This window comes from Oncorhynchus tshawytscha, linkage group LG25, assembly GCF_018296145.1.
Source record: "Oncorhynchus tshawytscha isolate Ot180627B linkage group LG25, Otsh_v2.0, whole genome shotgun sequence".
Classification (NCBI taxonomy): Eukaryota; Metazoa; Chordata; class Actinopteri; order Salmoniformes; family Salmonidae; genus Oncorhynchus; species Oncorhynchus tshawytscha.
The window spans coordinates 23,347,216-23,361,919 of NC_056453.1; the positions used below are offsets into that span (position 1 = coordinate 23,347,216).

The 14,704-nt window shown below is 40.3% G+C and overlaps 1 protein-coding gene across 1 annotated transcript in view; it reads right to left on the reverse strand.

The window, feature by feature from the left end:
* Window positions 1-11,086, reverse strand: part of bahcc1b (BAH domain and coiled-coil containing 1b) — a 68,790-nt gene extending 57,704 nt beyond the window's left edge. The window contains 1 exon segment of the mRNA XM_042306141.1: window positions 10,482-11,086. The gene's annotated coding sequence lies outside the window, so the exon portion shown is untranslated.
* Window positions 11,087-14,704: the final 3,618 nt, after the last annotated feature.

Consider the following 14,704-nt stretch of genomic DNA (forward strand, 5'->3'; position numbering starts at 1 on the left):
ACATTAAAAATCACTTATTAAAATCTGATTAAAAAACAAGGTAGCCTGGGCCTATTTAAATCTGGGATCAACGTGGGAGTAGGCTACTCTAGGTTAGGAGACGCTGAGACTTCCTTTCCTTCCACTCCTGTGTGACAGACACTCTCTCTTTCACCCCCCCAATCGCTGCCCCAAAGGGTCAAACTATCAGGAGACAAAAAAAAATCCCCCTTCAAAAACTACCAGTCGAATGGCAATAGGCTACATGAAAAGCCTGCATAAGCACTGAGGTGGAACAAGCACTAATTTCTACTCTCTTCCCAGTCCCCCGCATGAGATTGGAATACAAGTACGGCATTTTGGGCATAGAAAGCCCAAACATCTTCTGAAAAATAATAGACTCTCGTAAGGACATAACTGCTATCATTGTCATGTGTTCTCTACACGGCTTTACGTTGGGCCCAAGAGCGTACTCAGTGCAATTCACTATTTTGCTGTAAAGCAAAGTCACAAGTCATAACTGGCATACTAAATCAAGATATTCAAATGCCAGTTAAGCGAGAGAGACACTCCAAGCACAGCGAAAACTGCCGGGTGGGACTCGTCAAGATCTCTCTACTGGCAAAGCCCTCTCGATAACAACTGTGAAAAACTGTAGTAGGCTAAGCCTATGTAATCAACTACTGATATTAAAACAACAAAACAAAAATAAATTAATCCATTATTTAGCACCAAATGGTGGTATCTGAACCGCGAAAAAGAATAGAACGGATACAACCAAATAACTGTAAACTATATTAAAATACAATAAATTGCAAACGTGGCATCTCATCTCATCATGAGAGAGTAATTGGAGATTATTGTTTAACGGTACAATAATAATTGTCTATACAACAACCAACGTTTAGGTTGTCAACAGCATGAGCAACTTGGCTCAAGTACAATTATTAAAATCGCTACATTGTCATGAATTGTTGTTGTATAATATCACACTATGCTCACTATTGTATTTGTTATTATACTATTTATAATTATAATTATTTTGTTAGCAATATTATTACTGTTATTACTCTCATTATTAATACTATAGGCTTACTGGACTACTACAAAACAATAAAATCTATGTGCAGTGTGAATTAAATTCATGCATATTCTTTACATATAATTGCTCCAGACCCTCTCAGTCTAAAATAACACACATGTTCTACTACAAAGACTCTTAAAAGCAGCACTTTGAAAGTATACATGTTTATTATCACACACATTCAAAATGGATACAATAAAGAAATTACTTACTGGTAAGTTATTCCTTGCATAACAATTAATGATTTAAAAAATAGTATGAAAACATACAAATGAAAAAAAGCGGCGTACAACAAAGAAAAACGTGGAAATAGTTACATCCTAGTCTGCAGATTGTATTGTGCAGTTGAGGTATAGAGATGCATCGTAGAAGTACAGGCTTCTAGTGAATCGAAGATCGCACATCCACACAGAAACTCTCCCACTGTATCCGCTAGTGCCACAAATACGCGCGAAGGAGGGACAGTAGGGGAACGCGCTCGCCCATTGGTTTGGTAAACACAATGAGAAGCGTGCCCGTGAGACGCGCCCCGTGATAAACAGAGTCTCCGATTGGATGGTGCCGTAAACCAATGGCGAAGTTGCTGGATTCGCAAAACAAAACGGCGGGCGTTTGATTCGAGCCCTTTCCAGAGAACAGCATGCCCTGCACGCAAACGCAAGGAGACAGGCAGCACTGTGAGTGAAAAGCAGAAAATATACACTTTTTGATCACTAGGAAGTCAACAGAATATTTTGTGATCACATTAACGAGGCCTACACGTCAATCACCAAACTAGGTTAAAACAATAAAAAATGTTTGGATAACATTGGCAGTTTTTATTTGTATTATTTTACAATAACATTTTTTATAGCTTCACACTTATGCCTTACTTGTGTCACCAGAAATAGGCAAAAAGGTTTTGATGATCAGTTTAATTTATTTATAACTTGCTTAATAACACATGTATTAAAAGGTCTTAAACCTGAGTATCATATTTATAAATTATGCCTACAAATATATGTTTGTAACATTTGGTAAATATAATAGAAAATACGTAGATTAAAAGGTCATTAAAGAACAACAGAAATGCAGGAGCAATTCAAATAATAGACTAAATAACTCGGGATGTAAAAACTTTGGGGTCTGTTTATGTTTACTGTCATGACACACACACGCGAGCGCGCGCACACACACACACACACACACACACACACACACATACACACACACACACACACACACAGGGTTTGGGAAATCGAATCACAATGTAATTTGATAGCATTTACTGTCCTCGGGGTTAGTTTTGCTCACGGTTCCCTAATTTAGTCAATTAAAAAAGGAAGGATATGGCCTTGTGTGTTTCCATGTTAAAAATCTATGAGCTATAGGCTAATATTCCCAGTCCATTCCCAGTTTGTTTTTAATGGAAGTAAAGGGTTAAAACTCGAGCGTTCGGTCTGTGTAAAGTGTCTGATTGGTTGGCATGTTGCCAGGGTGCTGTCAATCACAGAGTGTAAACAAGGTTCTGATTGGCTGCTGGCCAGTCCGCACTGGGCTGCCTGAAAAAAGCAATTACTGGCCCTGCGGTTTCAAGGCGGCCCCGGGTTGAACGATGAAAGGAGATAAGGAGAGGCTGTTTCAAGGCGCCCCCACGGCGAACCCCGTTGGCCCCAGCGCAAAAGGAGAGTCAAGAGTGACTAAATCAAAGGGAATACGTTAAAAAGGGGGAAATTACATGTTGTATTAAATGTAGAGGCTAGATTTGCGGATTAATGCGATGGAATAACAACGTTGCATAAAGAAAATGGAAGGTAAAACGGCTACAATGACAGGAAACAACTATTTAGCTCTTATTTGAAATGGGAATGCTGTTTTTCCAAGATACGAACCACAAAAACGATTAGTTTGCAAAAGAGATAAAGAGCGAGAGCGAGGTCGATTCGGATTCGGTGGTAGAAAACCTTGGACTCGTGTCATTTCATCGGTGTTTCTAAAACGTTAGCGTACGTTTTTATTGCCAGCTATTCAATAACCATGCTTAAGTAAGTGGATATTTCCGACTTTACGCAGTAAGTAGGATACGTTACAATCGCAAATTGGAGTATTACCATAACTGTTCAAGGATACCTCACATGGGTGTTGTTTTACTTGTTACCATGAATTGGGCTTAGCTACATACATTGCTTGCTACAAGAAAACAACAATATCTCAAGAAGGGCTGAAAATAAGGAGAGAATAATTTGTTTTAAATGTTCCATCTCTAAAGAATAGGCTAAATCCAATCTCGCATGATTCAGAATGGACCAGCATGGTCCCATTGCTTTAATGGTGGAGGATTTCATAATTAATTCACTAACTGAACAGAGCTAATAATAATAGCCTAATGGTAATAATAATGAAAATGAATATAAGATATTAGTTTATGACGCAATGCTACAACAATGCTGACATACAGCGCCTTCAGAAAGTATTCACATCCCTTGACTTTTTCCAAATGATGTTGTGTTACAGCCTGCATTTAAAATGGATGAAATTGAGATTTGGTTGTCACTGGCCTACACACAATACCACATCATGTCAAAGTGGAGTTATGTTTTTCGAAATTTGCACAAATTAATAATAAATGAACAAATGAAATGTTTAACATGATTTTTCAATAACTACATAATCTCTGTACCCCACTGTAAGGTCCCTCAGTCTAGAAGTGAGTTTCAAACACAGAGACCAGGGAGGTTTCCAATGCCTCCAAAGAAGGGCACCTATTGGCAGATGGGTAAAAAAATCAATAATAAAAAAAAGCAGACGTTGAATATCCCTCTGAGCATGGTGAAGTTATTAATATCACCTTGGATGGTGTATCAATACACCCAGTCACTACAAAGATACAGGAGGCCTTCCTAACTCAGTTGCCTGAGAAGAAGGAAACCACTCAGGGATTTCACCATGAGGCCAATTATGACTTTTAAACAGTTACGGAGTTTAATGGCTGTGATAGGAGAAAACTGAGGATGGATCAACAACATTGTAGTTACTACACAATACGAACCCAATTGACAGAGTGAAAAGAAGGAAGTCCGTACCAAATACAAATATTCCAAAACATGTTTGCAAGGAAATAAAGTAATACCGCAAAAAGTGTGGCAAACCAATTAACATTTTGTCCTGAATATAAAGTATTTGGGAAAAATCCAACACATTACTGAGTACCACTCTCTATATTTTCAAGCATAGTGGTGGCTGTATCATGTTATGGGTTTTCTTGTAATCGTTAAGGACTGGGGACTTTTTCAGAATGAAAAATAAATGGAATGGAACTATGCACAGACAATATCCTAGAAGAGATGAATTCACCTTTCAGCATGACAATAACCTAAAACACAAGGCCAATTCTAAACTGGAGTCGCTTACCAAGAAGATAGTGAATGTTCCTGAGTGGCCGAGTTGCAGTTTTGACTTAAAATCTACTTGAAAATCAATAGCAAGATCTAAAAATGGTTGTCTACCAATGATCAAGGATCAATTTGACAGAGCTTGAATCATTTTGAAAAGAATAGGCCTAATGGGCAAATATTGCACAATCTGGGTGTGGAAAGCTCTCAGAGACTTTTCCGGAAAGACAGCTGTAATTGTTGCCAAAGGTGATTCTTACTTATTGACTCAGGGGGTTGAATACTTATCTAATCAAGATGTTAGTGTTTTAGTTTTCATACATTTTTTACAAATGTTAGAATTTCTAATTGACTGCAAAACCATAATTTAGGCCAAAAAAAATCCCAGACTACAAAAATGATCACTCTGCATCTCTGGGGTAGATCTAATGAGCAGTCAAACATCAGAGGAAACATTAGATATGCACTCTATATATCGGCATTATTCAATCAATCTCCTTTTGGTAGAACTACAACAAACACCAAAATCCCAACATCTGACCAGCGGCATCAAACATGATCCAACATCATCCCCCGTGGACAATGGCAATGACGTGAACTAATAAATATAATTAAAATCAAATAATGTAAAACGAGGAGCCTAGACTTGTACGTTTTAATTCAATAATCTAATCGCATAGCAATCTACATATGCACCACGCATTCCATGGGTCCTGACCCCATTGGCCTGTCGATGGGTTGGAGCCTCCACTTGTCCACACACACACAATCTGATCATCGATATTGTGAGCACCGACTTACTCCATTCCTCAAAATTGAGGATTCACTGTCCAGCCCCAAATGTTCCAAATATACATTTCAGTATTGTAATGTATGCATTAGTGCCCATTAGGCTGATACACACAGACCTATAGCCTAAGTGTGAAATACTACATTAGTAAAATCACTCTAATGTAAGACAGGCAGTTTTCTATTCAACCTACATTTCACATGCTTACATCGAGTTAGGTGGTGCATGCATACTCAGTGATAAACAGAATCGCCTCCCTCTAGATAAAACATATATCATTTTCATTCATTTCGTTGTGATTTTTTTATATAGAAGAAATCACCTTCCAACCTCTCTCTCCCATTCCATTCTCCAGCACCGTTGTCTTTAAAACTAATGACATCGGGACAATAAAGAAGTATGTTCCTCGCCTGCACAAAAGGGGTCCCGCACTTAAAACAGAAATCTGCATTTAATTTATTTAGTGACAAGAAAAAGCCCTTTACTGCCTGATTTTTATTGGTTCTTTTTCACTTAAAAGGTGGGGGGTTGGGTGGGTGCTCGTCTGCTCGGTGTGTGTAGAAAGCATAACACACACACACGTTTCTCTTCTCTCTCGTCTGTGTGCCAGCGCGAGCTACACTATAAGGAGGGGACGCACGGATAATTAATGCGGATTGACTGATTACTCTTGAAACAGACCGGTCCTGCGCGAGGGATTGTCATCGAGCAATAAAGCGTTCTTGACTGACACTTTCCCCCCTTCCCTTCCCGTCCCCTCTGACACCCAAACTACTAGAGCGGGGCGTTTTTTGCCAGCAAAGGCCCACTTCCAAAAAGCCAGGCTGGAGTTTTCATTTCCGCTGGAGAGACGAGCGTCTTTCTGTTTGACCTGTGTTTTCACCGTGACCATTCTAGATCCAAAGGACGTCCGCACAGCACAGTTCACTCGCCTCCGCGCTCGAGGCAATGTCTGTAGGCAAAGGGAGCCTGCTGCTTCTAGCGTGTGCGCAAGTGTGTGCGTAAAACGACTCGGTATTCTAAATAAATAAGGGGTGTCACGTATAGATGCAATGGTCCTAAGGTAAAGCTGAATTAACTTAGGAAGGGTATAGCTACATATTCCCAGTGCAATTCGCAGTCAATGGGAAACACTGACAGACAGGGCGAGGTAAATGAGGGCCAACTGAAGATCTCTACGGGAGGGCCTCTACAGCAGGCAACAATTCTATTCTTACGAAAATATTTCTGATGTCCACTAATGATGACGAATTCCAAACAGGGCTTTTCACCAGGGAAACGCCTTAATAAGTCGAAGGTATAGGCTGATCCCCCGAGACATTGATGAAATTACTGACCGACTGAAATATGGCAAAATAAAATAGGTTTATTGAAATATCTCTGCGGTTATTACTAAAATAACATTTACTGAAAACACGTTCTTAAATGTAGGTGTAGTCTATGTCTGGGGCTCTAGGAGTAACATATAAACGGTAAGCCCTATATTTTGATGGCTGATTGGTCAACAAGGGTGTGTGGAGACTGCAACTCAGCAACTCTTCAGTTTGTGTGTTTTTAGGCCTATACATCTATATCAATAAATTCAACTTTGGTATAACCACATGCACCCAGACAGAATGTGCAGGTCCTAAGACCCTGGTGAGGACATCGTCCCCAAAACACGACATGATGGACTAGAACTTCAGCCTAAAAGCAACGTGACCTTTTAAGCTCAGTGTGTGCATGAGAAGCTGCTATTTCTGGTCATCATGATAGATAGCTACTTCACAACAGGCCATCGCCGATATGTTATAAAACACTACAAGCTACAGCAGGTATGGCTGTAAACCAAATATCTCCAATGTTAGCAGCATTGAGCACATATTTGTATAAACATCGTTTTTTTTTAAAGATACAAGATATTTTTCTTCAACTTCATTTTAGGTCTATAATTTCAGAATGGCTGAATGCTTCTCTCACATCAACATATTTTGGTGACCACGCAAAATAGCCAAAGTCTACAAAATAGCCAAAGTCTACATTTATAACAGTGAGTGAATTATATTACAAATCGACAAAGTGAAATTAACCACAAAGGAGTATAAATAAATTGGTAATGTCAAGGACAACAGCCTAATTTTCCTCACAAACCTGCAGAATGCCAGCATGTTTCAGCTTTTGAACAGCTTGCCAAAAAACAAGAATGTTACAATGGGCTTGGGCAATACACTGGGACAGTATGCCATCCATTACCGAGGTCGCCATCATGTAGGCTAACATGTTCTCATTATCAGCATTTGAACATACATAAAGCAGCCTTCTAAAGCCTCAATATAGAGCCTATTACCTGGACGTTCCATCAAGTCCCCCAAAAGAGTTGCCAGCTTAGGCCTGACTCTACCTTAAGCCTTTGGATCGCAACACAGATAGTGGAAACGCAGTTTAGGCCTGAACAAAACTGTAGCACCGTCAGTAGATATGGACACAGAATGGGATTAAATATACAGGAGACATGCGTGTGGCTGACTAGTGACGAGAGTTCCAACCTGGAATGAAGACCTATACGTCCAAGTTAACGTGCATTCATCTGTACACCTCGGAGACTCGCAGCAAAGCTACCATTTTCGCTAATTAGGGTTCGAGCAGTTTTACTGGCATCATTCGACCAGGGGAAGCAAATTGGCGTTCCCTTCTCAACAGAGAACAAGCCGGGGAATGGCCATGGGGTCTATGAAAACTTGCTTCATATAAAATATGACCGAGTGAAAAGTATGACACCCCTGGCTTCACACCTACACACTCTCAACACACACAACATGATTGGACACGATTTGCTTAGGCCTGCGTTCAGAGATGTGAGATATGATATGCCCTGATTTTCGGTTGCAGGAGGAGGAGGAAGAAGCGGCTAAAGAAGAGGCTCGTTCTTGTGTGGACAGGTGACTAAAGTGTAGGCCTATGTTGAACGTGAAGTCAATAGTCAAGGCCTTATAACATTGAGGTTTTTCGCTGTCTCTAGGTTCTCGATTGCAATTCAGGAATACACTGAATATTTCCCATCTAAACGTTCTATGTGCAATTGAAATAGTGCAAAAGAATACAAGAAGTGCATGACTGGATAGGAAGTACGAGTTATTAGATTGTAAGTTAGTATTACTAAGCATACGTCTACATGTTACATAGACCAGAGCATCAACATTGGTTAGGCCTATCAGATAAACATCGTTGAGCAGGAAGCCGCCAAGCTGCCAAGACCATCATTTGTAATTTTAAAACCGGGTCTGAGTCCCTGGTCCCGGGTTATCGATAGAAGCAAACCTGCACCTCATTAGTGGAAGTATATGCCCAGCTCCTATAAATGGCACATGCCTCCTTCATTACGACCTGTTTTATAGAAGAGGCTAAACGTTAAACTACGCAAAATAAAAAACTACTATAGCAACCTGAACATGCTAAAAGTTTTGGTTTGGCGCAAACTATTATTTAATCGATTTAAGGTGAAGGTATAAACCAGTGGAGCCTACTGGATCATGTGTGGTTCATTATAAAATTACATAATTTAGATAATGAAACATGTTAATCGTTGAAGCTTGCTGTGGGTTTATTTCAAAATGCAATCATTATTAAATGTCATAATTCATTCATTGGTAATAATTGGCGTAATTAATGTAGGCCCTAATCGAAGAAGTTATTGATTATGGATAATTTTATATTGAAATCATACTTTAAAATTTAAAATACGTTTTAGTTGTTCTGGAAGTGAAACTACAAAACATAGGCTACTATAAAACATAAGGCCTTATGCCACAAATGTATTGCTTGTTGTATTAACTAATCAATAATTGTCAAATTACGTAGCCTACTCCAAATCCTCTGACAGAGAACATAAATAAAACAGTGACTGCACGAAACCTCAATGTGCTAAGACAAGAGAGTCACAAAATGGTCACAAAATGTCGACATGTTGTTGTTTACCATCTCTGGGTTAAATCTCTCCAAACATCAGGAAATAAACAACAATAACAACTGAACATTTCTTCAACCATTGATATTTTAAATAATCATGTGACGTTTGTTCCCTCAAGTGTGTGTGTTGTTCCCTCAAGTGTGTGTGTACGTGTGTACGTTTCGGCTCGTGCGTGTGTGGTGGTGATTCAGGAATCAACGAAGTGTTCTTTTCGCACATGAAGCACTGTTAACAATCAGATACGCATCAACTTATCGCATTACCATATAACACTATTTTAAGTAGCCTACCCAATTGCACGAAGAAAGCGACAAACTGTCTTCACATAGTTCGATGGTCAGGCATCAAAATCTCTACAGGCCTCATCCTGTCCTTCCTCGAATAGGAGTGTGGGAGTGTGTGCGTGTGTGTGTCACCAATACCTTAATAATAATCAATCCATATGAAATGTTTTATGGATTTTAAAAAAGTCCCTTGTTTATAACCATATATTACATTAAAGCGATGTGCTACCCGACAAAACCATGCCGAATCAGTAAAGATTGTCATTATTCTACTTTTTAAATGTGGCCGACGTAAGAGGCTCACTCACAGTCATATCCAAACCTAAAAGTTGTCTACAGATGAACACAGGCAACATGATCGGTGTATGTAGTCCTACTTATAGTCTACTCTAAAGTCACCCTGAGTAATTTAGGTAGTGTACAACAAAGGTGGTCAGAATGTCAAATGTTTCAATGTGCAAATAGGCTACAGGAAAAATGGTGTTGTCTCGGAAAAGGGCAGTGCTACGCAGTCAAAATTAACCATAAAGGTTGTGCTATAAGAGGTGAAAAAAATAGCAACTCTAGAACAATTGACACAAGGTTATTACTACGAATGTTATATTTCAGCTGCTAGAGACTGTGGGAAAATAAATGCATGCTACAATCATTATTGCAGTGTTATAATCGCCAAAAGTGCATATTTAAATCGGATACAAAGAGCAGTAATTTATTTGATAAATGGAAAACATACAAAATATTTCCGTATTGACTAAATAAATAAAGAAATGCGTTGTGATTTAAATTCATGCGTGTGTCCTTGCAGCGTTTGCAATCCATCTAAACAAGACGCAACTAGAAACGCAAAGCCTATGACAAAATAAAAACATCTAAACCAGTTTATAACACGCCAGTCTATTCAAGCCGTTATGTGAGAGTTTATCAACGTTTAAAAACGTCATCCGTGCAAAATACAGCAGTTTGTTTGTATTCTGTAATTCACAGTGACAAATGATAAATAAAAATGTGGAAAGTAGAAAACACCTACCTATAAAAACGACAGTTGGTCCCGCACAAAACTGTAGCCCATTTATAACACACGGTATCGCTATTGATTTACGCAGAAGGGAGAATAAAACAAAAATATAGATAAGGTGTAAAACCTTACCCTCTTTAAAATGTAAATCTTCAAACAGTCTTAATCCCTGCAAGTGTAATCTAACTAGTCTATCTAATCAAATCAGTGATTTATTTAAGGTTATCCGCATTAATATACATAACGTTCGAATGCCTCTCCACTTCCTTTCCTGGTACTGTTTATTCCAAAGAAATAACTTCAGTAATCATCTTTTGGGGGGGTTCCGTTCGCTCGAACTCTGCACATAGTGTTTTAGAAACACCGGATCCTGTGCCTGTGAGCGCGCGAGACGGAATCCGTCCGAACAGTCTCCCTGAGACTGTATAATCGCACATTTATGGCTGGATGACGCGTCTCTCTTCCCACAATGGAGCTCGAGCGTTGACATTAAACAGAAAATTGATGGAAAGACGAACGTAACGCAATCCCCATCTCTCCCTCTCCTTGTCCAGGACAAAGCTTTCTTGCCGTTTTTAATTAGGGGTGGGGGCACATGCACACACCGACCGATAACATGTATGCCCCCCTCCCTCCCTCCCACACATAGCCTACCGAAAACACAAACACACACCTTCCCCGTGCCATTACTGTTTTGTTTGCATTGCTGATTGTAGTCGTGGACCGGATCTATGGAGGAGTCTGAGACAGAGAGATTGAGAGCGAAGACGTCCCCATCTTGGAGAGATATAACGTTAGCTGGTTAACATCGAGTCCCATCGGAGCCTCCAGTCAGAATTTTCACATTTTCTTTCCTCTAAAAAAAGACCCTACATCTATCAAACTAGGCTACTGGCAGCAGAAAAACAAGTTTCGGCACACCCCCTCTCTCCCAGCTCGCGTCCTACCACAAGAATTTCACGGTTCTCAGACTTTCAGAAGCACACTGTTGTGCCATTTCAAAGATGACGAACGGACACAAACACACGGTCTGAGTTATAAGGAACCTCTAACTATTTAGCACACGCGTAAATGTCCATGGCGTTTACTTGCGCCCGTCGAAGACCTTTGATCAGGTTTAAACGGTTTCGACGAGCTTGTGCATAAAAGGTGCGATTTGGCGCGCTAAAGTAAAAAATACTGATTATCAACTGTTCGCCATGGAGAGAATACAACCCACATATTACCCATCTGGATTCACCACGCAAATAAATGTAAAAGCAAAGAGGACACAAACACACAGTCCTGAGCCGTTTACTAATAAGTTTACTTTTGCATAAAAAAAGCAATTCAGTACTAAATAGAAAATAAAATATACAAAAAACTTTCAAAATGTGCGTCTCGAAAATAAATGAGAAACGTGTAGTCTAAAGTAGGACGTGAGACTTGATAGTCAGACTTTCTTTCCCTGTCCTTCCTCCAGCCTAAACTGCCCCCTACATAGGTCACCGCCCCAGGAATCATGACGTCACGAGGTTAACCTCTACACTACCGGTTGGAGGGAAAGAGCTTGCTCTGTCTCGGGACCATGTGTGTGTGTGTGTGTGAGAGAGAGAGATAAAGATAATATCTCTATATCTCTAATGTGGTGCCTGGCAATAAACTGAAGCTCATATGAAATAAATCTCAAAACATACATACAATAGGCTTAAATAATTTCAGGTAATCAATGACATCTAAACACACACACAAATACACACACACAAAGGAAAGCCCGGAAAATCTAAAAACACACATGCACACACACACCAAGGAAGGCCTGGAAAATCGTTAAGGATTCCAGCCACCCAAGCCATAGACTGTTCTTTCTGCTTCCTTACAGCAATCGGTACCGGTGCATCAAGTCTGACACCAACAGGCTCCTGAAAATCTTCTATCCCCAAGCCATAAGACTGCTAAATAGCTAATACAATGGTTACACGGACTATCTGAGTTGACCCTTGTATTTAATTTACATTTTTGCACTGTCTCTACGCACAGTCACAGGACTCAAACACTCACAAGCACTGACACTTCAACACATAACCTACACACACATTCATAATGACTCTACACACGCACACAACACACACACACACACACACACACACACACACACACACACACACACACACACACACACACACACACACACACACACACACACACACACACACTACACATCATACAATGTTACACTGCTGCTACTCTGTGTTATCATATATCCTGATGCCTAGTCACATTACCCATACACATATCTACCTCTATCTCTCCAGTATCCCTCCACATTGTAAATATGGTATCGGAACTGACCCTGTCTATAGCTTCTTACTTTCTTGTGCTCTTATTTCTAATTTTTATTTATTGAGGTGTTTTTGTTCTACCTTGTTATTTTAGTGTAACATTGATATTGATTACTGCATTGTTGGGTTTTTAACTTGCAAGAAAGGCATTTCACTGTACTTGAAACACACACCAGGGTTTTGTCATGCTTTTGGAATACAAATGTTTGGTAGGATTTATGGGGAAGGGAAGTGGGATGGTCAGGTTGACCAGGGCCTCACTCAGGAAGTTGACCTCTAGCCCGCTCTAGCGACTAAACCCTGATGCACTGTGTGTTCTGTAATACAACATAAAAATAAACCCCTTATAAATAGTGTCCTATACCACACAGGCCATATTAGCATGCAATCCAATAACAATTACAAATGCAAACTAAATAAAGTAACAAAAATGTGTTCTCACAATAATAAACTATTTGCATTGACCACACCCACCTTTGTTTTTACACTGCTGCTATCGCTGGTTATTATCTATCCATAGTCACTTTACCCCTACCTACATGTACAAATTACCTCGACTAACCTGTACCCCCGCACATTAACTCGGTACCCCTGTATATAGCGTCCTTATTGTTATTTTATTGTGTATTTTTTTTAAACTTTAGTTAATTTTGTAAATATTTTCTTAATTCTATTTTCTTAAAACTGCATTGTTGGTTAAGAGCTGTAAGAAAACACAAGGTGTACGGTAAGGTATACATACACCTGTTGTATTCGGCGCACGTGACAAATAACATTTGATTTGATTTAGTGGGCAGTTTGTCCACAGACAGAACCAAACTTGGTTCACATTTGCTGGTGAAGTGTGAATGCTCCGGGTATTGCTGAACGTGTGTGTTTGTGCGTGCATGCGCGCGCATATGTGTGTGATTGCATGCATGTGTGTGTGTGCGTGTGTATGGGGTATATAATTCAGTTGCAGGTTCCTAACAGGGCCATGAAAGCCTGACTGCGAGCGTGGGTGGAGCGTTGCGGGGGCGGTGCGGCAGGCAGGACCACAGCTGGAGCGGGTTAAGAATCAGGCACTCAACCTGTTTCTGCTTCCAATTTGGGCCAACAGACTGCTCTCTGGTAAACAGAAAACACTTCAAGGTGCCACGGACACTCTGGGTACAAGTTACCCTCAGGCACAAATCTAGGATCAGCTTAACCCTGCCTGAATCTTAACCTTAAACATTAGGGGTGAAATGGAAAAACGGACCTCAGATCAGTGTCTATGGGTAACTTAAGATGGTTCCTTGGCATCGGCCTCGTAAAATAAATACATGGTCACGTGAGAACTGGAGTTGAAGAGAGCCTGCTCCGGAAAAGGCCATATGCAAACACACTCACACTCAGTTCAGTTTAACCACAAACTTCACTCCCCCTTGTTTTTAGAGTCCTCATGATTCGTCAGGTGGGTATAGAACGCACGCAGAAACGGTTTAACCACAGCAAGGAATGGACATTGGGCCGCCCGCGATCAGAACATGTGAGCCCATGATGTGTGGCTGCCTGGGTGGGTAGTCAGACAGACAGAGGGCATAGGAGAGTCTTATAGTGCCATAGTTAAGAAGCAGGCCAGAGCAAAGGCCCAAATTACAGAACCCCCTTTTATGGGTCTTTGACATGCTAATATGCATGTACTGTATGATACATACAATTCCAGTACAGCACAGTAGTCGAGGATGGTCAAGCTGCAATCTTCCCATTATTGAGGATATAGGTATTTTCCCCTTTGACGTCCTCACATTATGCATGTACCCCATAAAAGAGTCTTATAGTACAGGATGCCGAGGCTGCGAACAGAGTCGTCTCTTAAACGCCAGGCTAGGCATTCTGCCCTCTCTGCCCTCTTTACCATTCCCTTCATCCCTCCATCCATCCATCATTCCT